The sequence below is a fragment of the Gastrolobium bilobum genome, unplaced genomic scaffold (genome assembly GCF_033153095.1).
Source record: "Gastrolobium bilobum isolate Gb01-03AN ecotype WA unplaced genomic scaffold, APGP_CSIRO_Gbil_v1 utg88676, whole genome shotgun sequence".
In the NCBI taxonomy this organism is placed as follows: Eukaryota; Viridiplantae; Streptophyta; class Magnoliopsida; order Fabales; family Fabaceae; genus Gastrolobium; species Gastrolobium bilobum.
This window is the reverse complement of record NW_026899221.1, coordinates 41,293-56,206: the sequence shown is the minus strand read 5'-3', so window position 1 is coordinate 56,206 and position 14,914 is coordinate 41,293. Positions and strand designations below refer to the sequence as shown.

Here is a 14,914-nt window from a genome sequence, read left to right as displayed (position 1 = left end):
ACTCTTTGGGCAAGAGATAGTGTTGCCATGTTTGCAAAGCCCTTACCAATGCGTACAATTCCTTATCATATGTGGAATAATTAAGAGCAGCCTCAAGTTTGAATTTATGAATGGTTAATTAGATGTTTTGTTTATCTATTATGTGATTGTATGAAGTTGTCTTGAGTAATTCTTCATGTTGATAAATAGTGTAGAACAGACATGTTTACATTATTTCTCTATTTTTGATAATTTCATCATTAGTGTTCTAGTAGTCAAGACATTGATGCTAGGATTCTGATGTGATATTAAGACCTTAGTATTTAATGCATGTATTAAGAAGGGAATCACCAAGACATTGGGGTTTCTGATTCATGTATCAATCAGGGTAGTAAGACATTACATCTTGATGATAAGAAAAAGGTTGATCAACATCACATAGTAGATAATTCATTATGAAAATTGGTTCATCCATAAATTCATGCTTGAGAGAAATTGACATCTGACTACTTGTTTAAATTATAATCACATTTTATTTGTTTATCAAGTTTTTATGCAATTCAACTAAATTTCGGGTGACAAGAAATCAATGCAATTAATAATCTTTTGGTTGATTCGACTTAAGTATATATGGTTAGTCAGTGCTTGAACACAAATCCTCGTGGGAACGATCTTTACTCATCATTTTATTACTTGTGTGACTAGTACACTTGCTAAATCCACAACAGGGAACATTCCTCTTTCTTAATCTATTCTGAACTTAAACCCACGAGAGAATAATATACATAATATAACTAATATATATTATGAACAAAATAACATATGAACAATAATATAACTAATATATATTATGAACTACACATAGAAATTAATCAAAAATCCAATATATATATATATATATATAAAAAATTTTAAGAGAAATAAATAATAACTTATGGGAATATGTGGTTATTGAACCACCTCAAAACTATGTTCATGCCACGGAACATATTTTCTCTGTTTGGATTAGAGGTGAACATCAGACGTTCCCTCTCTTTTGGGAGATATGTGGTTGAGTTTAACCACCCCAAAACTTTGTTCTTGTGAGAAAACAAAGGTAACCACTAGGTTGCCTCCCAGTCAGCGCTTATTTTAATGTCTTTAGCTAGACATGTTACTTACCTCTTAATTCTCTGGAGAAAATGTTAAGGGGACTTTAGTGTCTCCTGGTAGTTTTCCTGGTGTTCTGGTGTAGAGGCTAGCAGCTATTTGTCCCAGATAAGACTCAATATTCCTGACAACAGCATCATTCTCGGTAATATATTCCTTGACATAATTCTCCAAGGTGTTGATGCGTTGTTCTTCTCTGTGGAACGGAGCATTGTTGGGTCTTCTTTGTGGATTATATGCTCCATTTCCTCCATTGTTGCATTGCTAGTATTGTTGTTGACTGTTATATGGTCTCTGGTTCATGAGTGGTCTCCATTGAGGATTATGGTTCTGATCCTTCTGTATGGTACCTCCACAATTTTGATTGTTATTGTTGCGTCCTGCATATTGACTGTCTCTGGCCTGATTGAAGTTTTTGTTCCCAAAGTTTACTGCATAACACACCAAGGCTGTGAAAGGGCAGTCTGTTGAATCATAATGATCACCACATGCTGAGCATGGTTCACTCTCAGAGGCTGTGAGTTGTAAGACCTCCACTCTTGGTTATTCCTTGTCAGCTTTCAGATTCTTCACTTCATTCATTAATGCAGCCAGTTGGGCTTCCATGGCAGTTTGTTTATCCAATTCTAGTATGTCTTGCTTCCTGACTGGATTCATCCTTTCTAGTGGCCACTGGAGACATCTTTCTGCAGTGCCTTCTATGACTTCATATCTGGATTCAAGAGTTCTTGTAAAAAAATATCCTCCTACTGCAAAATCTAAATATGATTGAGAAGTATGGTCAATTCCCTTATAAAAAGATTGTAAAATCCCCCATTTTTCTACCCCTTGGTTAGGACATTTTCTGATAATATCCTTATACGTCTCCCATGCTTCATAGAGATTCTCTCCATAAAACATTCTAAAGTTAGAGAGCTCTGCTCTGACATCAGCTTGACGAGACATAGGGAGAAATCTCTCTATGAACTTGTTAGAGAGTTCTTCCCATGAGTGCATGGATCCAGAGGTGAGGGATTTCATCTAAATTTTTTCTTTTGAGCCCAAAGAACGAGGGAACAGCCTCATTCACATACTCTTTTCTGTTACACCTTCAGTTCTAAAGTTATCATAAATATCTTGAAAATTGTTGAGGTGTGTGTAAGGATCTTCCGTAGGGAGTCCATTAAAAACTCCAACCTTCCTAATCATAATTAAACATGATCGGCTTTAACTCAAAGTTGGGAACTACAACAGGAGGAAGGATTAATCATCTTTCTGGTCTATTCCTTGAAGGAGCAGACAGAGCTCTAAAGTCTTGTTCTAAAGGAATCTTTTCATTGTTGTTATTTTGATCAGCCATATTTGGTTCAAAGATATTTTCTCTGAGATCTCTTTTTTTCCTGTGAAAAGTGCGTTCTGGTTCAGGATCAAAGAAAAACTCAGGTATTTCAGTAGAGTAGTGAGAATCAGTTTATTCTTCACTCATAAACCATAAAACATATACAGTATAAGAAACAGAGTATATAACAAAGAAGAACAAATGATATATTAACAAAGTATAAAATAAAACAGTATTAAGGATAGAATTTAGTGTAAACTATCCCCAACAACGGCGCAAAACACTTGTTAGGTGTGAACTTGTTGGTTGCTTAGATGTTCTTTAATGGACGTTCTTTTTGTTTAGTTCATTAAGAGAACGAATGTGTTCTCTTGGCTTCAACTCAAGTGCGCAAGTGCACGCATCAAGTAATAAATGAGATTATTATTGCCCAGATTATCGTTTCCACAAGGATAACACTCTAAATAAGACCTTAAAATGTTTTATAAAGAATTAAAATGAAAAGAAAAGACAATATTTGAACTGTTTGGTCCTGCGTTCGCTACTGTCTTGAAAACATTCCTCAAAGACAGTAAGTTCAGTCTGACTTCAAGCAACTCCTCGCGTCGTTATATATCAAATCCTTCTTGAAGAGAGAAGGAACGACAATATTCATTGGAGTTTTGATATTGTAGTCACAAGATTTATGAATGAAAAATAACAACAAAATAACAATATTTAGGAGACAACAATATGGATGGATAAAAATAGTTTTTTACACAAGGAACGGATCCACTATTCCATTCTTAAATAACTATATTCTCAACTCAAGAGTTAACCCTTCTGAATTTGTTCAGGTCTTTTCACTGCCAACTCTGATTCCTCAGCTCATGAACTTTAATGGCTCCCAAGTTTTCATATTCCTATGGCTCCCTTAACTCCAACAGTTACTAAGTTCAGAACCTTCAGTGAACGAGATGGTTCTTTATTCGTAAGGCAACAAGTAGTGTTGTGTTGTTTTCACAACACTACCTTGCTCCTCGGATTAAGTTGTCTGAAATCCCTTCCTTATGGAAGTTTCTTTCTCAGTTTGAGTTCAATTTCCATTGATACGCAAAGAATAAAACACACTTAATCACATAAATACAAAAGCTTCAGTGCAAAAGTTTTAAATATAGTTCTTTAAGAACTTCACAGCTTTTCCGTTGCACAAATAACTTAGCCCATGGCAATAACTATAAACATAAGTATTCCAAAATGAAATCCCATAGACCCGAGATTCAGTTCAGAGATAACAAATGGAAGAGAAGAGAAATAACAACTTATATTGATAAGAAACAAGTTAGGTTACAACAAAATAAAATGGAGAAGTATGGTTGTTGCTCGTGAGGAGTCTCAAGTGGGTGATACAAAATAGAGGAGAGGTTGTTGTCACTTAACTACTACTAAAAGCTATACAACTGGAAAGTAAAAACTAAAACTGAAACTAAGTGATCTCTTCTAAAGGAATTCGATATTTTCTTCGTGTTGGAACGTCCTATTTATAGGCCAGAAGAGTGAATGTCAAAACTTGTAATTTCCTTTGAGTTATTTTCTTGACTGCATGAAAGGGGCGGTGTGAACAGTGCTCAAGAGGGACACAAGTTGCTGGATGGGACACTTATTGCTTAGATTTTCCTTTCCTTATGCACTTCCCATGCTTTGCTTTCTTCTTGCCCACTGGGAACTCTTTATTCTCTGCTGTACACGTTTCTTCCTACTTGATTGTTGTACCTCTTTAGGCTTTATGGAAGCTTCTTTCAACATTTCATGCAAAGTGGTCAGAGATATTGAGTTAATGGAGCATGTGTATTTAATGTACCAATCTGTTCCCTTTTTTCCTATATTTCTCAAATGATTACCTCATCATCCGTTCCTCACTGTGTTTTTGTTATAAAGATATAAACGTGTTTTTAATGCAAAAGTTGCTCATCAGATGAAGGAATTAATGATATTTTACCATCAAAATGGGCTTAGATGGGAAACAATTTACGTCCCATCACCCACCCCACTTAAGTACAAAATGACACACAAGCCAAAACATTATTCATGTTTCTTCCCACTCTTTTCTCTCTCCTTACCCACAACCTCAATGGATCTTTGAGCAAATTTTTGCTCAAAATTTCTTTTGCTCCTAACTCACTCAAATCCCCACCAAAATCCAACTTCCACTACATCAAACTTTAAGTAAAGGACATTCTAAACACAACCATGGTAGTTTTAAGGCTTGAAACCCACTAAATTAAGAGAAAAACCCCATCCTTATCTGCGGCCAAGTGTGAAGATTTGGTGTTCTTGGAGATGATTGATCCTCTAATGCTTAGGTATTGTGTGGAGGAGTCCTAGGCCTTGATTGTGGGTAAGTTTCAACACATTTCATTGGTTGATTCATTAGATTTGATTTTGAAAACATAAAGCTATTGTGCATGGATTGATATGGTTAGAGAGCTCAAATTGAAAATGTGTATTAGATAAAAGTGTCTTCGAATGATGTTTTATGGTGATTGAGCTCATAAAAATTATTGGTGAAAAAGTTGATAACTTCAAATTTTGAGTTGGAATTTCAATACTTTGTGAATTGGTATGATTGTAGGATTGTATAATTGAGTTGTAGGGTATTTGTATGAGTTAATTATAGGATTGTATGGTGTGTGGAAGTCTTGAAATGAATCAAAAATCCTTTGTTGCACATGCATGTTGAATTCGGCCAATGAGGGGAAATAAGGATGGATGATGTAAAATTTGTGTTATTGATGTTGTGTGATTATGAATGGTGTTTAAATAGGTTGTATGTTGGTGTGATGTAGTTGAATTGGAAGGAAAATTATTGGTCATGTGTGAGTATGTGTATTCGGCCATAATGGCATAAATTAGGGAAAATGGTGCTATGATGGTATTAGATGGAATTAAGGGCTTGAATTGGTGTTGTGGTAAGCTTAGGAAGCTAGTGGGAACTTGAAAAAAAATTAAGAAAATGGTTTGGTAATTATTGGCCATCTGGTCGAACCTTTGCTTGTGTAGGGGGGAACTTGAGTATGTGTTGGTTGCACCTTGTGTTGATGATCCTTGTGTGATCATTATAGGTTGCCTCCCACGAACGTAAACTTGGAGCTTTGAGCTTGGTGGGTTGCCTTTGGTCCTTGACCAAAAGGATTGTGGTAAATGGTTATGAAAATATGCATGAATACTTGAATAAGCATGTATATGTTTTTATTGATTGTAAATGGAATGGGAATGACCTATGTGTAGGCATTTCTTGTTGGACCAAGGTCGGTGGCATATTGCATTAGAGCTACCTAGAGAGGGAGCTTCCATCAAGTAATCCCTTGGTACTGGGGTTAGTCCCCGTCTGTGCTCCACCATGCCCCTTGGGGGTAGTGGTTGGAGGTGTATGTTGATAGTGTATTATAACATGCTCATGCATTTATGTATGTCTAGTGGTACATAGGATATACCGTGTTTCTGGCCAGTTGATTGTTGCCTTCGGGCGTTACGGACTTGCACTGGATAGGTCTTCGTCAGAAAGTTTCAGTTGAGCTGGGGTCATGGAGTATCATCCGTTGAAGAGCACTCGAGGGAAGTCTCGGGTGTATATGGATGGAGGGTGCCTTGGTTGATGTTTTGGGAACACTTCCTTGGATGAGAATCCGTAAGCTATATGCCGAGGCTAATAGGCCGGATGTTGCGTGGCTTTGGCATTGACCATTCCAGCTTCATCGTATTTTTACTATCTATGTATCCCTACTTCACTAAATCCCTTGCTTTATCCCTTTTTGGTTGCTGTAGTATATTATTGATTTACGTCTGAGTGAGCCATGGGGCGGAGTAATCTTCATAACCTCTGGATTACTGAGATATATTCGTATATTTCACCCCATTTTGGGGACTTTATTTCAGGTAGTAGTAATGGAGCAGGAGCTGTGGGCAAGAGGCCCATAGGATGAGCATGGGGATACAAACTTTGTTTTGCATTTTGAGCTCATTTTGGCATAAGCTAGACTTAGGGCATGAACATTGTATATGGAGTTAGGTTTGTGCATATTATCATATTTGTTCATGCCATTTTTTTGCCTAAGTCTAGTTTTAAATTGATTATGTCATATTTTGAAGTTAAATTCCCTATGTTGTAATTGGAGATTTAATTGTATTATGTTTCATTGGAGAAATGTAAATTCTAATATTTGGGCCTTGTGTAATATTGAAGAATGATGTATGATGAAAGGGCGATATGCCTATTTTAGTTGATGATTATGTGTAAGTTTAAAGAATGCATGAAAGTGGAATAAGGTGATTGAAATGTATTTAAGATTTGATAATGCAATTAATGAGATGTAAATTAAGTAAATTGATATAAATTGTGATGGGTTGTAAAAAAACCAAAGCATTGCTGGTCCTTGAGAGCCACCTTTGAATATTAGGTACCATTGATGATAGTTAACAGACTTTTGATAAAGAGGGATAGGTTGAATAACAAAGAAGATGCCATCAAATTTTCTAAAAAATGGCAGATTTTTGGTGAACTTTGGGAGAGCATATCTTCGTCCACAGAAGTCCAATAGAGACGTGCCATACACCATTTTGAAGTATGAGATGTCAAATATGTTGTGTCAAAATTTGGTAGCGATTGGAGTTGTACGCAGACCTGTAGAGGTAGAAGAGTGAGAACTGTTCCGAAGTGCCCTGCACATGGGGCTGTCGGGTGCTGTTTTTGGGAATTTATTCCCGCCTCAATTATTAGTCAAATTAGGCCCATGATATTTCAAATTTAAGCTTGAGGTGTAGTTTACTATATAAAAATTTGACAGCAATTGGTAGAGTACTTTGTCCAGATTCGTTGAAAGAGTAGAGGCTGTTTGGAGCCCTGTTTGAGGTTGGCTAGCAGCTTTGCTTGTCCAACTTCAAACGGTGATAATAGGAGCAAACGAGAACTTTATGGAGCATGTGATACCTTATTGGAAAGATAATTAAGTCTATAATAACATACTAAAAGATGGGAGGTTCTTAGCATACGGATCTCTCACAATTCCAGATTACTGAACCATGTTCAATTATGTAAAAATCGTAAAAGTGAGATTTATGCTAAGTGGGTTTATGGGAACCCCTTAGTGACTTGAGAGAAGTATTTTATGATAGTTAGGCATTTGTTTTAAATTGTTTCGCGTTTAGTTTTCAGTTATGGTCACAAATTTTATTCATTACGCTTTATTATTGTTTTAAATACTCGCATAATGAAAAGGAAAAAGTTTACTCACATTTTTATAAATGAACTGCTGTCATTGTTACTGCGCGTAATATCATAATCAATGTTAACAAAAATACGAGTAAACTTTTTGAAAAGCATTTTCTGAAAATATAACACCTCGTAATTCTAAATATGAATTTAGATGTTATAATGTGAATTAAAAGGGTAGGATTACGGAAAATTCAGAAATTAAGGCCAAACTGTGTGAAAGGGGCAAAATGGTAATTTACCAAACACGTAGCCCGAGGCATGAAAAAGGGAGTAGAAGACATCAAATGACAAAAATAATGTCGGAAACGGACTCAGGACGAAAAGTCGAGTGTATAGGCAAATTTGGGAAAAATTGATGAATAGTGATTTTTCGGTGTAAAATACTGTGGTATAAGTGTACCGATAAGCGTGAAATTTTTATCAATATTTCTTGGAAACAAAAAATATGTCATGAACCAGAAAAATAAGTAGATTATGGATTTATAGTTGAAATTGATGATTGGATTAAAGTTAAATCGCGTGTGGGACCCGCCCCACTCAAATCCACTTAAATTCCCTCACTTTTCCCTCACTCCCACGTCCTTCTCTCTCCTTCCTCCTTTCTTCTTCACATGGATGCAGCCCCCTCCCACCTCCATTTTAATGAATTTTTCCCCTTTCTCTAAATCATCCATTTCTCCACCAAATCCTTTGATTTTTGTGTTGAAATTCATTGAAAAACACATTCTAAAACCATTGGTGGTACTCCCAAGCCTTGAAATCGCCTCTTTGTGGAGATATTGGCCAAGGACAGATTCGAATTCTTGGAGGAAATTGGTGTTCATGGAGTCATTGGATCTCTCATTGCTTGGATAAGCCTTGAAGGAGTGTCAAAACCTATGAACCCTAAGTCTTTAAGTGTTGATGTGTGATGATAGGGAGCTCAAATGGAAAAATTGTATTAGATGATAATGTCTTAGAATGACGTGTTTGAGCTAGAAATGCCATGAAAATTTTAGGTGAAAATGATTATTTATAACTTAGAAAAAAAATTGAAGTGTCATGAAATTGGGAATTTGAGTTGTGTGAGAATGGTGTGGTGAGTTGTTGTATGAGTGTGGAATTGGATTGAGAACCTTGTGTAGTGTTCTCTTGTGAATTCGAAACATTGGGTAAATTTGGGGAAAAATGAGGTGAGGCGTGGTGTGCAATAAATGGTTGATGTATTGAGGCCTAGAATGATAAATTGGTAATTTAGTTCTATTGATAAAGAGGATTATGAAATTGGAATGAAAGGGATATTGATTATTGAGCCTAGAGAGTTATATTTGATTATGACATTATGAAATTGGTTGATTGGTTGCATATGGTTGATGGTCATTGTTAATCATTCAGGTTGCCTCTCACGGACGCAATGGAAGCGGATTAAGCTTGGAGCTTACGTGTGGAGCATTGGCTTCGGAGTCGAGGTAAACCTTTGGAACTCGGGTTTTAATCCCTTGCGTTCTCCACCACGCCTAGTGGAAGGTTGTGGTTGGATTTTGTGCCTTTGGACATTGCGTGAATACGTATGTTCATGCATTATTGCTTGATTGTGTGACATGCTTGGAGCATGTTGTGTGTGAATTGTTTGATCTCTGGCCAGTAGATGTGTGTTGGTTTGGACATCCGCTGGAGACATCCTTTGGGGATTCCGGTCGGGTTGTTGCCGTGGGGCCGACTCTGGGAGCGGTACCAGGATGATCCAAACGTGGGACTTTCGCTGGATAAGGCTCATGAGGAGTTCCAGTTGGGTTTTGCCATGGGGTCGTCTCAACCATGGAAGAGGCACCAGGAAGATTCTGGGAGTTATATGATGGGGTCCTTGAACGTAATCCTGATGTGGATGTTCTTGGATTTGTGCCCAGTTGTTGTGATATTGTATGTCATGCATTTCATACTATGTTATTGTTGCACATTGAGTGAGCCATGGGGTGGAGTGATCCTCTAGTACCCTCAGTTTACTGAGATATATTTGTATATCTCACCCCGCGTTTTGGGGATATCATTTCAGGTTAGGTTGAGCCCGGAGAAGTGGAGCATGAGGTGCATATGGAGGGCATAGCATGTTAGAGGATTCTATTGGATACACCTAGCATAATGTTTAGGGTCATGAACTTGTTGCATGTGATATTGCCATGCTTTTATATGTTCATGACTATATGAAAGTCTTCCAAAATTGATGTATAATTATGCCTTTGATTTATATGTATATTCTGTGTGAGCATGGGATTTGTCCATAGCCACCTATGATGTATTTGAAGCATGTACAATATGATGGAAGGGTCGTAGGCCTATTTTAGAATTGATTATATGTACGATTAACAAATGCATGCAATTGAACTTGATGGTTGAAACATAATAAGTATCGTATATGTAAGATAAACTGTGATGGGTTGTAAGTGCCCCAAGGCATTGTTGGTCCTTGTGTGTGCCACCCATTTGATTTTATGTACCTTGATGTCTTAGGATACATTAGCAAAATTGGGGATTTTTGTAAAAACAAAGGGAATTCTAGCGAATTTTCGGGAAATTGGCATATTTTAGGCGAACTTTGGGAGGGCGTATCTCCCTCCACAGTGGTCCAATAGGGACGTGCCATATGCCATTTTGAAGATGGAGTTACCCTCTATTCCGTGTCTGAATTTGGGATTAATCGGAGTTAGGAATTATGCTAAAGAAGGTCGGGAACTCAAGTCCCTAATTGGCTCCTGCACATGTGCAGGGTGCTGTGAGAGAAATTGTCCAGTAAGGTGGCACCACTTGGCGCTACCTGGCACCGTGGGTCTGTGAAATTCGAAGATTTGCAAATTTCTCCAGTAGCTTGGCGCCAACTGGCGCCATAATGGTGCCAACTGGCGCCGTTGTCAGGAAAATATCATGTTTTTTTTTTTAAAAATCCATAACTTGAGCTACGGTGCTCCATTTTGAGCGTGGTTTGAACCCACGTGAAGCTTGGGGGAAAATCTAGGTCATACTTTGAGATGAAAGGAAATTGTGGGGCACGAAATTTTTGGAGTAAATAAAATGGATAAGGCCTTTAGTGTTTAAAACAAAAAGATGGAACGTATGAGTCTTTGACTTTGTTGGTTTATGGGAACCACTTAGCAACCTTTAAACGAAAGTTGTATGGTATTAGGCTATAGTATTAATAATTCCGTATGAAGTTTTGAGTTATGACCACAGTTAATTTAAAGGTATAAACGATATTAATAGGAAAAAGTTTTCCCGTTAAGTCAAATAACCACTGTGATTGTATCTGCGCTTAATATCATAATTAATGTTAACAATACCGGTGTACAACGGGTTGTTACATTTTATGGTATCATAGCAGTTTCTTAGGGAACTCTGATTGTTGCATGATTGTGGTAAGTGTTGTATAGTTGTACGTAGACTCTTATTGATTACTGCACATGTGATTCCTTAGTTTGGGCCTGATCAACCCATTCCTTCGTGTTATATGTGTGGCCATTATAAGACGCCTTCGTGACAACCCTGGAGCACCAAATGCCAGTCCTTAGACTGAGGTTGTGGTTGCAGTGTTGATTGCTCCACAGACATGGATGTTGTAAGTGAATTTGATGTAATTGAGGACTCAGTTAGAACGATTGGAGGTGTGTCTAATCATTTTTGGCAGAATGCTACCATAGTTGAAATTGTGGACTCATGGTTAGTAAGTATGATTGAAATGAGTTGATATTATGATGATGATGTTGGTGAATCTTCCCTATATGTAGGGAGTAGTTAAAACAATTGAGTATATATGGAATTAGTGGTATGACTATAACGTGGTGAGTAACTCGAAACCCCAATGGATTCTTGAAAGTTTGAATATGTATGCATATGTGTAAGCTTAGTCACATTAAGGTTAAATAAGAAGGTTATAAGTCCCTTGCGAAGGGCATACACTTGGAGGAATTAAGATGTTTGGATGTATAAAGAATTTGATTCTTCGAAATCTGAATTGAGGAATGGGAGTACCCTAAAATAACTATGAAAATGAGGTGTTAGGTACTTCAATGTTGAAATATGGGACTTTAGTCCATGATGATTTAATGTTGGCTGAACATAAGTGAGGATATCATAATGTAAAAAGAGTACAATGTAAGAAGTTGAGGAAATTGCCATGGATGGCATTAGACGAATTTATTGAGAGTATGATGGTCCATAATGGAATGATGGTTTGACTTGACAAACGTGTCATAAGGGAAACAAATGTGATATGAGAAAGTATGACTAAATGTTGTGTAGTAATGGTATTAATATGCTTTTATAAGGTCGAGTAGTTGTGATTTGTTATGATGTGACCTGGTTATATGTGTGCATTGATGTATAGGATTTTACTTGAGAATGGCTCCTTGTAGGGGTTCAGGTGGTATATTACATAAGAAGAGGATTGACCCTGAATGGATGTCTCTTGGAAACTCCAAGAGGTGATTATTGTATTTTGAAAGGGCAAAATTGCTAGGGGATATTTGAAATGGACTATAATAATACAAAATTGCATGATGGTTTATATATATACTATGATAAAGAGATGGATAATGATCCTGTGATGGCCTAAGTGCCGGTATATATATACATGTAGTTTGTGAAGGCCTGGGCGCCTATATAATTATGTGCTGTAATAAAATTATTAAATTCTTTGGTAAAAAGATAATTATGTTGCATGAAATCCCCTATGATGGGAAGTATCTGAAGAGATGGTCTCTTTGGAGTGTCATTGGACGCTCAATCTGGTATGGGATTCATGATGGAGTCCCGGTGTACAAGTTACACAATAGTATACATGTTGGTAATAATGTGACAATTAAGGTTGTCCTGGGCTTCCCTTATGGATTGGATCCTAAGAGGTGTTGCTCTTGGAAGTCCAAGGTGAGCTCCGCGCGAAGTTGAGACTTACCTGGCGGTCCTGATACGCTGACTGCGTGGACTAGAAAAAGTGATGGGTTACTCTACAGTGTTGAGCATAGCTTCTGTGAGTCATATCAGACAATGGATTTGTACGGTAACCGAGTACGGATACTATTAAGAGTTGTAAAACATGTGCCGAATTATGAGAAAGATGTTGGAATCATGTGAGGATGATTATGTTATGGACTAGGTCTAATGACTAGTCAAGTTAAGTGAGTAGACTATTTGGGGAAATGAGCATATCCAGGAAGTCATAGTGAATTATGCATATGTAAGATATAGTTAGTATATCATTATTCCTAATATGAGGATAGCCTCATGTGTCGATACAAAACACTTTTGCCGTTATATACGGATATGATATGAATATGGTTATCTCTGTGCGGCTTATAGGCCCGGAGGGTATGGCTGTTTCCGTATGGATTATGTCCCCGGAGACTGTTATTATCTTTTATAAGTAATGTGATACGAGGGAGTATCCTATGTCGGGGTGACTGTTAGTACAGCTGATGTTAGGTTACCTATTATTGCGTGAATTATAAGGACAGATTCTCTGATCGGTGGATCATTTACATCTGGGGCCCTTAAGACAGCAAGAGCTCGAGGGGTTTAACCTGAAGATATTTTTTATCCACTGTATTGGGAGAATTGTGCCATATGAATAATGCAAGATACGAGGTCGTGTACTTGTAAGTGGACGGTAATGTGTCAAATTGGATTTAAGATGTGAGAAATAATGCGGATGAATTTTCTGAGGGGTGATTTTGAAGCACTCGATAATATGCGCTTATAGACAGTTGAGGCATGAGGTGTAGGAGTTTCTGAAGTGAGATATTGAAACACATTGTTGTGTGTGTAAAGTAAGTATGATGAGATAAATTCTCGGCTTCAAGTGATGTTGTAGAGTTTGTTGAAATGCTCGCTTTATGTGAAAAGAGATGATAGTTTGATTAAGTGTCGACAAATTGATTAAATATCCTCATAAGAAAGCTTGTGATTATTGATATTTTAAAGTTAAGGTAGTGACCTGTTAGCTGTTAATAAAAGGCTAATTGTGATGTAGTCAAGTACGAATGTGTAATAATAGCTGGAAATTGGAATTGCAATTGGTTAAATAAAAGTTGATAGCTCTGCTTTACTGGTAGAGCGACTTATGGAGTGTTGTATATGGTATGTGCACCTTATGGTGAAAGATGTGTTGAAAATGCACAATGTTGATGTTGTTTTTGGCTAGGTACTAATGATGTATGGTCATGTGCTTGTAGTAGCCTTGAAAATTCTGAGAGATTGTATATCCACTGATGTGGAATTATAAAAGTAGTGACAATGATGGATTTAGTTCCATATGACAGGATAAGTCAGTTTTGAAAATCCCTATATGATTGGACTCAATGGTAAGAGATATGATATGATATAATTGAACAGTACATAAATGGTTAAAAGTGATGATTATGAAATTGAGGTATACAGGAATGAAAAATATGTGGAATTTATAGCAAGAATATAGAACGATAATTAAACATAGTAGTTGGTGGAAATCTTGGGCATGTGCCTTTAATGTGAAACATCATTGAGGAATTGTATGATAAGCCTTGAGATGGCTAAGTTGAGAAAGAAATGAACGATTGATGGGAAGTATAGGTATGTCATGATATGTAGAAATTCATGAGCGGAATTGTGGTAAAATGACATAAAATGGCCAATATGATATAGAAACTATAATTAGTGGTCCATTAGGTACCAGTGAAATGTGTTGAGAAATTAATTCACCAATGTGCTTTGATGGAAGTTAGTAAATCGATAAGGTATGATTCGACAATTGGGTACAGAAAAGGTGGCTGTTTCATAGCAAGTGCCGAAGTGAAATTGCACATTCTTAGATTAAGAACATGAGAAAAAGTATATGTATATACCACTGGTGGCTAAATGCCGTAATTGGGGATTACTCCCCCGGAGACTGAAATTACCATATGTCTGAACTATATGATTAAATCGATGAAATTGCACTGAGGAACTGTTGAGATACCGAAAGAGTATTGAATGTGAACTAAGATGATAGAAACATTGGTTGTATAACAGATTAAGACTATGTGGTAACTGTAACACCCCGTGTATACTCGGAATATTAACTTTACATCGTATTAAGCGGTGCTTAATTAAAAATGCAGAATATTCTTTTTCTTTTCAATTATGACGTCATTATCAATTACCAACTTGATTACTTAATCAATTTCATAAAATATGCCTGTATGTAAATTGCAATAAGACATCTACTGAAATAGCTC

General features: G+C 36.9%; 1 non-coding gene across 1 annotated transcript; it reads left to right on the top strand.

The window, feature by feature from the left end:
* The first annotated feature begins 1,951 nt into the window (after positions 1–1,951).
* On the top strand, positions 1,952–2,058 carry LOC133288448 (small nucleolar RNA R71). The gene has a single exon (XR_009748364.1). It is a non-coding gene; the product is annotated as a small nucleolar RNA R71 (small nucleolar RNA).
* The last annotated feature ends 12,856 nt before the right edge of the window (positions 2,059–14,914 follow it).